The following is a 13568-nucleotide window of genomic DNA, read 5'->3' as shown; positions in this document are numbered from 1 at the left end:
GCTTGTCATTACCACAAGGGGAGAAGTAATTTGCTGTGCTTGCAGCTTCAGCCAAATTGGGCCACACAGGCAGGAGTTTGGGGTTTACATTAGCATAGCTCCAATGGCTTTTGCCAGACCATAACAGCTGTCCCCCATGTCTATGGCAGGTTGAATTAAAGTTGAGCCCCCAAAATAGCACAGATCTCTCGCAGTCAGAAGACAAAACTTAACTCTTCCTGTCTCGTTCCCATATGTTCCCTTTGGTGCATAGCATCTTGCAGTAGAGGGGGAAAAAAAAAAAAAAAAAAAAAAAAACCTTACACACTGACAGAAGCACTCATTACAAACATTTCAAGCCTGTCAGTCAACACTCCTTTCATCTCACCACTTCAGGGAGCTGTCATCTGCACAGAGGACCTCGCTCAGCGTGATGTGAGTGTGGGGCCGTCAGTGAAAAGCCACCTGCGAGCGTTCACACCTTAATGTACACACTTCTCAGAAACCGGAGCGTATCTTTAAAGCTACAACCACTGAGATCTACTGGAGGCTTTCCAAAGAAGGGGAAGCTCAGGGGAAGAGCAGTTTCCACCTTACATACCCCACACATCAACACTGGAGATCACCATTTTTTTCCAGGGGAAGAATTCCCATCAGTGTTTTATGGTACCTATCCAACCTCAATGACATTTCTCTAGTTTGAAGGTTTGGGGGATTTTTCTCATTTTTTCCATTTCCCAGACATACCCAATCCCAACGTTAAGCCCCAGCTGCACAAATCACTGCACAGCAGCAGAGCCAAGCCCAGAAACATCCCATCACCCTTACCTGCCAGTAAATACCTGGAAACGTGTCCTTTCACCTTGACAAAAATCTCAAATCATCACAGTTCATGTTCACCACAAGCAAGGGGAATGTGAATGGGCTATGTAATTAGCAAAGTACATTATTTCTTGATGAGCCATTGACAGCCACTCCATTTTTCAAACTCAGTCACGACTCAGAAGGATTGTGCCAAGCCAGCAGAAGCAGCCTTTACCTGGTGTCCTGCCTCTGACTCAAATTGTTATTGTAGAGAAAAGCTAAGAAATGAAAGATCAGCAGGGTAATAAATAATTAGAGTAGTTCACCTAATAAAGAACATCTTTCCTCACTTAGAAGTTGTTATCCTATCTCCAAAAAGCTTGGAGATTTATAGATTGGAAATCACTGAGTCAACCAAACCCATTCCCCATGCATTTTATGGTCTTTAATTTAACCATCCTTAGATCCACTGAAAGCACGTGGCAAGACATTCCCTTACAGCAGCAGTGATGCCAATGGCAAGGACAGGATCACCAAGCCAGGTGATCCCCCACCACAGCTCTCTGAGCTTCTAGCAGCAAGGTGACCTCGGTCCCCAGCTGGGCTCCCCTGCAGCTGGCTTTTCCCTGATGTTACCAAAAAATGACCCTCTCCATCGAGATTTTTGGCCACTCTCAGCCCCAGGTTTCTAACATATCTGTTAACAAAGCCAAAGAGGAAGAGACACTCATGGGCTCTTAGCTATAGCCTACATCTTTCAGCTTCCCAGTGTATCTCCAGGGTCACCACACAGCAGCTCCATCCCTTTCCAAGGGGGTTCTCTTTCCAGGGCCAGCACAAAGTTTGCTGACCACACCCCAAATGCATCACACATGGCCTGAAAACCCCTCATTCCTTCACCACACCTTCCCCCAAAAGGGTCATTCTCACCAAAGATGCCGTGACAAGCAAATTTGCCAAGAGGTGACATGGTTTCCCTGGCAACTGGAGCAGCATGCAAGCAAGTTTGAGTCCTCTGCTGTACCAGCCCCAGCACGTACTGCAGCACTGATTACAGCCACAGCAAGGAGGGAGCTGGGCTATAATGCATACCCTCTAACAAGTCAAGGTAAATGCACACCACAGCATCCCTGCTGAATAGTTTTAAATACAATCAGGGCTGGATTTCTGCCAAGGCCCTGCTCAGCTGACACTGATTTGTGATGAGAAATGAGGCTCAGCTTTGTTTTAAGTGGTGGAACTGCATCCCCTGGGTTGTGGAGGATTTTTTATATATATATATTTTTTTTTGTCAGTGGTACCATTTAAACTGAGACTGGAGTTCATAGAGCACAAAAGACATGAGATTGGATTAGACAATCACTTTTTAGCTATATAAACTGGTACCTCTGAGGTACTGAGGGCTCTTGCAAAAGGCCCTCGTGTGATAAGAGCAAAATCTTATTTTCTAGGAGTACCTTCCCAAAGGAGACTAGATAGCAAGGTGTGCAAGAGATTCATCCCTCCTTTGGGTCACCAGGAGATTTCAGCTGTCCCCATGTCCCAGCACCGTGTAACAGTGCCTCTGGGGCTTTTGCCCACCTGCACCTGGTGGGACTCTGTGGGTGTTAGCGGAGAGCTTTGCACACCCACACCTGTGAGATGGGATCTGGCCATGCCAGGGAGGATGGTGAGGGTGTCTGGAGGTGGAGCACCTCCTCATCACTCCGGGGGTCCTTCCTGACTCTTCAGGGGTAGGCTCCAAGCCCCTCTTCTCCAGCAGGACCAGGTTGAAGGCTGGTACCCAACCCACCTCTCTGCAGCCACTTGAGGAGACCAGAAACTCATCAGTAGACCATGGAAACATTAATTACAGCAAAGCCAAGACCTTATTGTTCCTGCTGGGAGACTGAACCCATGTTATCTGTGTTATTTCTTTGCCCCTGACCAAGGCACCTTGGTCGTGCCACAGGCAATGGTCTCCAGAGGTACAGCTCCAGTAGCCTGAGCTCGGTGACATGCCACCACTCCAGCAAGGACGCAAGTCAGAGATGCTGGAGGAGGCAGAGCCTGGCCTCAATCCCAGTTGAGGCCACGATTTAGCAAGCACATATCTAGAAGAGGTCACTCAAGTGCCTCCCCCTTAATATTTAAAAGCTGTTTCTCTTTTCAGCCCTAGGTCTCTGGAGTGCTCGTGTCTTGCAGCGTGACCAACCACACTCACATTTTTCAGATGTGTATAAACGTTAAAAATAAACCCGCTGGGTTTCTCCTCAAGCAGGGATGAGATCAAGCCCTTCAATAGCCCATTGCAGCTCCATGTCAATTTGCAGTGATCCTTGAGGGAGAAGGGAAGGGCAGGGGGAAGAGGGAAAAGTATTTTATAATGGAAAAGTGATGAAACCACCCGTCCCCTCCTCACTGCGCAGCAGGAGAGCAAAGCCTGCAGTCCTGGGGAATTAAAAAGGAGGGGGAAAGAGGAAGAAGATGTTCCTGCTGCTTGAAGAGACTCCAGGGAAGGGCGTTCCTGGTGCATGGGGTTAATTACGGCTTTATCTGTGCACTTGGTCAGCCTTTAGAAAGACAAAGGGGTGCATGAAGCAGGCAGAGAATTGTGGTAGGAGATGGAGAGAGCTGAGATGTCTTTGAGAAGGTGACACCAGGCACACTGCCCTGGGTCAGGGTCCAGCTGGGGCTCAGCACACATCCTTGGGGCAAGGTGGCAGGGTTATAACCTGCTTGATAACCTGCAGGGGTATTAAAGCTGCATTTCTTGGAGTCACATTTTGTTGTATTGTCTGGATAACTGAAGGGAGGAATGGCTGCGGCCCCTCCTGGTATCAAGGGGTTTGCTGGTGGGTTTCTGGAAGACAAAATGTGTTCAAGAAGAGGGATTATTGACTGGTCTGGGAAAGATTTTTGAGGGGAGCTCACCTTTCGCAGCTCACGTGCATTTCATGGAGTCACCCCATGCTGGTACCAGCACAGCCTGCCCCAGAGCCCCTCCACGACTCAGTGTCCTTTGCTCCCTGTTGCCAGTCCCAAAGGGCTCACACAGGGCTGGTGGGGCAGCACCACGGAGGCAGGACCAGCCGAGGGTGAATTCAGGAGTCCAGCAGAAACCAAGATGGGGCCATATCTGGAGCCCCCATACAGCCCCACACAACCTCTTTGTTCCCTTGGGCTCATGTCACTGAGTTTGCCAAGGGAAAGCTGAGAGGGAGTTTGCTTTGTAGTGGCCAAGAGGAAAGGAGAATTCGTGGAGGATCCAGAAAGAGACAGGAAGCTTTGTGTTTTGTTTATCTTCCCTTTTTCTTTTTTTTTTTTTTTTTCTTTTTTTAATCCTGAGAATGTATTTTTCATTGATTTTGGCCTGCTATATATCCCCTCTCCTCTCACTCCTGGATGAGCAGAGCAGGAGCAAAGGAGAGCAGACATGGGGGAGAAGGAAACCACCTCATGACAAGAGAGAGGGGCAGGTCGGGTCTCAAAAGAGCAAAAATGCCCCTAGATCTAGACAGAAACCATCCTCCTCTCCCCACCACCACCCCCCTCCTCAGCACACCCTGCCCCAAAATGTGACAGGCTGGTGGGGAGCTCGGCACCATTCAGAAGTGAGCAGGGTGCAGGCAGATGCATCTGATGCTGCTTGTGCACCCCTTTCCCCCATCTCCTCCTCCTCAGATCTCACCAAGCTGAAGGTGCCAGGCTCTTCATCTCCTTCCCTTTGTGCTCCATCCTTCCCTGCCTTACCAGTCACCATCTCTCTTTCCTCTCTCACTTGCTCTCCACCAACAATCACTGCTCCCTCTACTCGAGCTCCTACCCTGGGTTTGCTCCAGCCCAGCTCCCACCCTGCAGTCCCCTCTCCCAGAGCCTGTTCCCTGCCTTGCTAGCTCCCAGGACCACTTTTCCAGCTGCATCCTTCTGGTCACTCTGGAATGACCAGCTGTGCTCTGTGTTTTCAAGTCTATGCTCCTTTGGCCTCGTGACTCAGATCTCTCCATGCTTTTTTTTTTCCAGCTTCTTAGTCACTCCTTGTGCTTCCAGCAGCACTGAAAATTACTCTGTGAGCAGTGTCAGCTCCCTTCTGAAGCTGTCCTTTACCAGGCTGCCTGCAAGAAGGCATGAATAAGGCTAGTCATGTGCTAAGACCTCTGGCCACTCAATACTTTCTCATTATTTCATCGCACTCCTCACTCCGTCTGTCATCGTCTGAGGGCTCTTGTCTTGAGCTATGATGGTGCTGCTTTCTGGCACACAGATATCCTTTCATTTGGAGCATCCCGTGATGGGGCCTCTTCAGTGCTAGAAAAAATTGTATATAAATAGCTCACAATGCACCTCACCCTTGTGATCGCTGCAGGAACACGGCTAATGAACAAGCCCATGGCACACAAAAGTGCATTCAGACTGTGAATATCACCAGCATTTAGAAAAAGAAAAAAAAAAAAAAGTATTCTGTGTTATCCTAGCACCATAGCCATGACTGGTGGGATTTACCTTCTCAGGCTCTTTCCAGCAGCACTGTCCATGGCTCTCCAAACAGCCACCAGCCACTTATGATACTCTCGGTTGCTATTACAGAGGACAATTTAGGCAGTAATTTTGATGGATGTGGAGCAATATAGGTTAATTAAAGAAAGAGATATAGGGGAAAAAAAAAAAAAAAAAAAAAACGAAAAAAAAAAATCTAGGTTTATCAACTGCTCATCTCCCCAGTGAGAGAACATTTGGCATTAGTTCTCCCTGCCCCATGGCCATCTACAGAGGAGGCAGATCAGTGCCTCTTTCCTAAAACTGCTGAACTGCCATCCACAAGACTTATCGGAGTCAGGATCAGAGCAAGCGCAAATTATTGCACACTGCAAAATATTTAACATTTTATTCTAGGGAGAGGGGTCAGCCTCCCATTGCTTGATGAACCATCAAGTGCATCCTGCCAGCAGCTGAAGAGCTAATTACAGCCCCACGCCTGCCTCATGGGACCTCATTCCTCTTCCCAGGAATGGGGAGAGAGGTCCGTGCTCACACTAGTCTCCCTGCTTAAGAATTGGGCTTGATTAGGTTCTTTTCTGTTCTTCATATACACAAATAAAGAGCTAAAACCTGGGAGCCCATCTGCCAAAAATAATAATAATAATGATAATAAAAGTTGGAAGGGCTCTCTCTGCATAAACTCTTTTAAAATTTTAGTATAAATTTGTGTTGCCTCTTTCTTAGTTTCTTTCCAGTTTTGTGTTTTTAACTGTTTTGCTCCTATTATTAAAATCATGATCTCTAGGACAAATTTAAGGATAGAGGAACCCCAGTTAGGCAGGTTAAAATGTCTCAGGAACATTAAATATCGGGTGCCAGAGAGACAGGCAAGAGGAAGGAGTAGGTTTTAGAATAAAAGGTTTTGAGATCCAGGGAGGATGTGAGACCTTCATCTGAGGGGTCTCAGACATAGCCTTGTAGGCCAGCAAATGATAAGGGTGGGGTTCCTTCAGAGATCTTCACCTTGACAAAAAATACGGTTGGTTTCTATGGCAGGGTAATTGCTTCTCTCTTGTGCTGAGTACAAAGATTAGAGCTCCTGGGATTTCAGATGGGGACTAGCAATTTGCTCTGTTTGGCTTAAGCACACTTCAGTGCCATCTCCCTGCAATTCTGGTGCTCGGTACCAGCACACGGGGTTTTATTTGTGTTAGGTGGCTGAATGTGAGCCCACCGCGCAGTCGGGATTGTTAATGTTATTGTTCTGCCTCAGCAGCGTGAGATTGAATTTCTACCCCTCTGTTTCTCTAAATGCTGCCCGTGCTCAGAGGCAGGGAGGCCTTTTCCCGTATGCATTAGGCACACTCGTGGCCGCAATCAGAGCAGGTTAAAAGCAATCCCAGCCCTGCTTTGCCAAGCTTGTGCTTTAGGAATCAGAAAGTGTTTATCATTGGCCTCAATGGCTATTTCACACCAACACCAGCAGCTCACATAGTAGCTATTGATAAAATATTCTGTTGGCACTACAGGGAGCTTTCTCTGATGGCCCAGCTGCGAGAACATTTGCCAATGTTACACACTGCATGCCTATTAGGAATAGATGTGCTTGCTGAATTCTCAAAGAGCTGGCTTAACAAAATCAGCATTAAATGGAGAGATGCCAACGTGACACAACTACTGCATCGTTATTTAGCATTTTGAGCACGTCAGATTAAAAGCATAGGCACTGCTCATCCACGTTTATGGAAGTGATGAAATTCAATTCACATCACCCATTCTGAGAGCCTAAAATCAGGATACTGTTGGATCACCTGATTGCATCCATCTCTTTATATTTCCTCCTGGTCTCACTGTGAGCCCAATCCCTGATGTTCACATTTTCCTTGGATGTTTGTTCCAGTGGCTAATCACTTTACTGTGACAAATGTGCAGCTTAATTCTGGCTCGTGCCTGTCTGCCGTCAGCCACAGGTCCTTGCTCTGTCCTTCCTGTCAGGTACGCAGGGATTTCCCCCCAGGGAGATGCTGCTAGATGATAATCAGATCACCTCACTGTCTCCTTTCTATGAAAACAGCAAAAATAAAGTAACTCAAGATCTCTGTCTTGCAGTGCAAAGCATCTTGTCCACTCCTCAAGTCACTTCTTTGTCTCCTTTCACCAGGGTTTGATGGCTCAGGGTGACTTTGCAGGACAGTGAAAAAGGAGCTGTGATTTCTGCTTCACAGCCTGGTCCAGCCCGTCTGTGCTGCATGGCCATGGATTGGATTGTGATTTCGGTGTCTTCAGGGGACGATGACCTATCCGGCACTAGTGATGTCTGCTTCTCTCTGGATCTGGAACGAGATGTTCAAATACACATTGCATGAACAGGCCTGGCTTTCCAAGCAGTCTGGGTCACTGCTATTATCTTAACTACCTCTTGTCTAACCCCACATTCCTCTCCCTGCCCAGAAAGATGCTTTGAATGTCACAGACCAGATGGGGTAAGGCATCGGGGTTACGGCTTTAAAGACACATCCAGAAGATACTCACATGCAATTCATCTCTCCCCTTTATCTCCCTTTGCCACTGCCATTCATCAGCTCCCACAGCCTCTCAGATCTTTCCTGACAGAAAAATAAAGAAGTGAAGGAGGGCTGGGTGAGAAATGCTGGGGATATCCACCATCCACCTGCGTTGTAGACGGCCGAGCACCCGCAGCGCTGCCACGCTGCTCCGTGCACACAGGCACGCTCTGTCGGAGGTGCAAGAGAGGGTGTCCTTTCAGCCCTTCTGCTTCAAAGGGGAGGGATGTTTTTCTGCCAGACTGCCACGGGGACTTTTAAACAGGCTTCCCATTCATCCAGAGGTCAATTAACGTAGGCACCTTTGGTGGTATTTTCAGAAGCCCCCAGATACCGGAGGGCTTTGAAACGCTGCCTGCAAGCACAGAGCCAGGCTCTGTGAATACCTGGACCCACACAGCAGCACTGAAAGCCAACCAGCTTACAAGCCCCAGGTTTTGACAAACACTCATTTTGCTCTACTCTCCGCGTACCACCACCCTGCGAGAAAGAAGGGCTGGTGTAATTGGGGTGCCCTAATTTGCTCTATTACCCACATGCAAAAAAAAAAAACTCCAGGCTGTTTTTTTTCTTTTTTTTTTTTCTCACAGCCATGGAGTTGAAAGAGCAACTCTGTGCGAGAAAGTGGCGGTGGCTGGAGGAGACAAGGACACACTGTAATGTTAAACCTATGTTTTCTTGCAGCCCAGCCCCATTCCTCTGCCCTTTGAAACATCCTTGCTCCAAGTGCCAGAGAGATAGCATCAGAAAAAAACAACTGTCACTTGAATCTCCCGGAGAAAAAGGCCAAACCTCCCGCACCCTCCGTACAGTTTACATAGGGGAAAAAATAAAATAAAATGAAACAAAAACACAACTTGACTTGGCAGGTCTGCTCCTGGGAGCCCAGAAGGATGTTTGACCTTCTCCAGACAAGCACAGCAGTCGCCCTGTGCTTCCAGAGAAAACCTCTGCAGTTCTGGGAAGTCTGGGGAGGGATTCAGCGAGGGCGCTGAGCTCTCTCAGCAAGCTAACAGGAGGGCAGGCTGGAAAACCCTTCCCTCAAGAGGAGCCTCGATGGGGAGAAATGAAATAAGATGTTTTTCTCGCACTGGGACCAACTCCAGCTATCGGTGTTTCCCGACAAAAGCTTGTTTGGGCAATTGGTTGGGTTATGTCAGGAAAAGAAGGAAGAGCAGCTGAATCATTAACACTTCCCTCTCACAGTGCTGGTCCCTTGGAAAATGCTCCCCATGGAGACTCAGCAGCAAGCTACCAGGACGCTGAATGAAAGGGACATTTAGAGTGGGCTTAGACACCGGACAAACGATGCTAACGATAAATCCATCCCCCGACGATGGACGGACACGGATGTCCACAGCTAAAACAAACAAACGGTCCGGGTGAGCTGGCAGGCTTGTTTAGATTCTGCTTGGGATAAATCACAGTGCCCTTTGATCCCATGATGTTTTTGGCGCCTGTGTTGCTGTCTAGCAGCAGGGTATATTTTTCTATCCCAAGGAGCAAGTGGATTCAGCTGCCTATAGCTGATTTATAGTAGGAAGTGATTCACGGGAAATCAAAGCTTCTCACACAGTAAAAATTGCTGCCTTTTCACCTCCACTATTGGTGCAATGATTAGAGCTCTAGGGACTTTGGTTAGGAAGATCAGCAAAGTGTTTTGTGCTTATCATAAATCACTTTCTGCCGTGACTCACAAAGGATGCTCACAGCAGGCTGCACCTGTCTGTATGCCCTGATGCATGGGCATCGACAGCATTTTCATTCAGACCCGTTCCAGAGATGTGAAAGTCACTTTTCTGTGCTCACTGCAGCAATGCAGGGCTGGTTCTGGATTTGGATTTCCTCTGTTAATCATATCATTGCTGGGGATTTGGGTCTCTTGCAAGCTCAGAGTGGGTGTGCATGCTGCTGGGGATCATCCCCGGAAACACACCCCCGTGAACTGTGTCAGGCCAGGCTGTCTTTTGTCAAATACCTGAAGCATGTAGTAAAATGAAGGCTACATGTAAGAATACTAGACCTTCCAAAATGTGCTTACCACTAGCAGTGGCTCTGCATTACCAGACAGGTGATTTAGAAGCTGGTTACTGCTCACAGTTTCTGATAACCACTTGCATCAGTCTCAGGAGCTGATGAAGCACGTGTTTATTACTGCAAAAACTCGAGACCCCATGGGACATTCAGGAAATATATCCATGTTTCTAAGATTTGGCTCCCATTGCATCCACTGTGAGCACAAAGCTGAGTTAAATGAGGCTGGTTTGCCATCAGCATAATCAGAAACACGGTGAAAGGGAAGGATAGGATTAAGACTTGGCTGCTGGTAAGCACATGTCACTTCAATTAATTGCATGGAAATTTCTCTGCTCACGATAGTGATAAAAATCAAATAAAAGAAGTGTGAAAACTCAGCTTTGGTGTAAATGCCTGGCTAGTTAAATATAGAGGTGTATGTACACATACAGATAGGTTTGTGTTGAATGATTATTAATATAAATAAAAGTCTGAGTCTTAGCTAGTGAGCATCAGGGTCCCCAGTGATGTTAGAAAAGCCAATTACAGCCCCCAGCTCCTCCTTTTCTCCCCAAGATCAGGCTCCCCGGGTGAGTTTTCAGCCACTCTGACATCTCCACACTCCCCGAGCTTGAACAGGGCCAGTCCTCAGGCATTTATCTCCATTAACCCATGACCCTGCACAGCTCACATCTGCACAGCATGCCCCATGCACAGCGGCAGAGTGGCAGATCTGCTGTTCTCAAATCATTCTGGGTATTTATTTCCCTCTGTTTCATCCTCCTGGCATAGGCTGCTCCTAAAAGGGGTATCTAAAAGCATGTGAGAAACGACATTTTGAGTGGTTATTCCTGAAAACTGCTTTCTAGGTAGGGAGTTGGAGCTCTAGACTAGATTGTTCCCATAGGAGACACCACAGGAGGGACTTAGAGGAGCTGGGAGGAAGCAATACTCTCCTACCATGAAGAGAAAGGACAGAGTAGGGAATAAGAACGTCAAGCCTGCAGATGCACCCTTATGGGCATGGGACCACACACAGAGTAAGGGCCATTTATAACCATCTCCCTGGCTCAGCCTTGACACCACGAAGACGCAGGAATTTACCTAGCTGGCGAAGCCACACCACCAATTTCATTCTGTGGATCGAGGGTAAGCAAAATCTCATCCAGAAGGAGCTGGACAAAGACTACAGTGTCCTCAGGGCCCAGAACACGGCCCAGTCACACCAGTTGTGTGGGCAGAATGGGTCACACCACACAGCAGTCCACTGGTCCCTACCCATCAGTCCCACATGCAGACCCCCAAAGGCACCCTGTATATTTGGGGCAAAAATCCAATGATTCAATCACAGGAAAACAACGGTGGCTAGTTTGGTCTTTTTGCAGAGAAGACTGTGCCTACCTGAGAGCAGCAGAGGCTGTGGGAAGCGCAAAGAACTCGAATGTGCTCTGTCCCCTAAGCACTCAGTGGTTTGCTCTAATCAAGGCAGCAAACCTTTCTCTTTTATTTTTGCAAACCAGTTTCTTTGTAGTGGATATTTGGTCAGGGAAACTTTTTCGTAATCATTGCAATAAGTTACATTTGTTGGCATCAGTATCAAAGATTCGAACCAGCTCAGCAAACCAGGATATTTCTCCAGCACAATGATGACAGGGATTTGAGAAATCTTGCCCCTGTTCTTTTTCTTTCATCAACGTGAGACCAAAGGTCTTTCAGTCTAGGATAATTCCAGAAGAGAAAATTGCAGCAGAAAGCCTTTTTACATGTTTTGCAAGAGTTGTCTGTGAAAAAATACACTTGCCCTTTCCCATTGGGAAGCCTCCCTATTCAGGGTGGTTACCAGCAGGTCTTTCCTCTAGGAAGACTGATCGGTCTTTTTCCACAAACTATCCTCCTCCTGCTGGCAATGTTGTCTTTCAAAACATGCATTATGTTTATTTGATATTTCTGTATTTTAATTTGAAATTTGATTCCTTTCATGATTGGGTGGGATGCATGAAATTAACCAAAAAAATAACCCCCCAAAAAACACCTCATTCATCCTCATGGCTTTGTAAACAGTGCTGTAGTGATAGGTAGATACAAGCCCTCTCCATATTTGATGAGGCCAAAGAAGGAGGAGAATATTCATGTCTTTAGAACAGGAAAAAAAAAAAATTATGGATTTTGTTTTTATAGACCAACACATATTTCTCTGCTGAAATATATGGCACACTTGCCAGCATGAGGCTAGGATGGGGATAGGAAATGAACAATCAACTGCTCTTCCAGGATTCTTCTGGCCCTGTTCTGATCAGCGGATCTGGGTCCCTTCAGCCTCTTCGGCAAAGCTCCAAAAGTAAAGAGAACAGCAGAACTGCAAACCATAGTCCTGGAACTCCATCCAGTTCTCACAAACACACCCAAATACATGCATTTAGTGAGCAACAAACAGTTCAAGCACTCTGGTTGTATTTTATATCCCTTCCATGCCAGTCCTGCAGCAGACAATGTGTGTCAGTTCAGCTTTCAGAGGAAGAACTCTCTAAAACCTAACAAAGTCACAAAAGATGGGTTCCCTCTTGAGATTAGGTGAAGTAAATTTAGGTGCCTATATGTGAGCTGGGTGTCTAAACTCCTGTTATCACATCTTAAATATTAGAAAACCTAGATTTGCTATAGACCAACAGATATTAAAATATCAGGTAACATTGCCAAGTGAGACAAGGATGAGGACAGAAAGTCATCTATCAGGATCTCCAAATGGTGGAAGAACATCAAGCTAAACAAGAATTTAAAAAAAAAAAAAAAAAAACAAGACAGGGCACCAAAGGATAACTGGAGACTGTTGAGCTAAACAGAGTTCACCTACTATTTTGAGAAGTTTTAATTCACATTTCAAAAACAAAAATAAATCTAAAAACAAACAAACAATAACAACAAAGAACCTCCAACATCTGGAAGATTGTAAGGGACCCTGTATTCCAACCAGAAATCCTTCGGCTGTACCTAAGAGACACAACTGTTGAAGAGGTTAAGTTCTTGGTAAGTAAAGTTCTTAGCAAGCAATCTTTTCCCACTGAGTTGGCCTCTTAAAGTTTCTATTTGTGCTGCTAATGAGGTTCCCACAATCTCCAGGAAGCTGGTCCGAGTTCTAATTAAACAAGACTCAAGGAACTGTTCTGCCAAAGTAAGCGCTGGATCTGCCCACCCCATTGACTGAGTAATGCAGGCTGGATACATGCAGGCTGGAAATGTAAATCATGTATTGACATGGAGAGTTATACTCTCCAGTGAGGGCGCTTTCTACAGCTGCAGCATTTATTAAACCTTTGCCATCATCCAAAAACAACACTCATAACTTGAACAGTCCCCAGGGCTGGAGAGTCTTCCAGGACTCTTCTGGCTATGTTCTGATCAAGAGATCTGGGTTCCTTTGACCTCTTGAACATGGTCCCAGGCATTAAGGAACAAGACCTGGAAAATACAGCCCTTGGACTCCATCCAGTCCTTTACATAAAATGCATATGCACATACATTACTGGTATTAGTTAGAATATCCTCGTGGAGCTGCAGTATTCCAGAAAAAGCCATGGCATAAACATGAGGACTGCAAATGCCAGTATGGCCTTAGGCACAACACGTCTCCATGAATTTTCCAATTCTATTTAATATTTATTATATGTATTTGCTTGTTATCTAAACTTTTAATAATAATCATTCTGAATCAAAATACCAAGATATCCACTCAATGAAAATTGCAATTAT

Source organism: Anas platyrhynchos, chromosome 5 (assembly GCF_047663525.1).
Source record: "Anas platyrhynchos isolate ZD024472 breed Pekin duck chromosome 5, IASCAAS_PekinDuck_T2T, whole genome shotgun sequence".
NCBI lineage: Eukaryota > Metazoa > Chordata > Aves > Anseriformes > Anatidae > Anas > Anas platyrhynchos.
The sequence above is the reverse complement of the archived record's forward strand: the minus strand, read 5'-3'. Positions refer to the sequence as shown.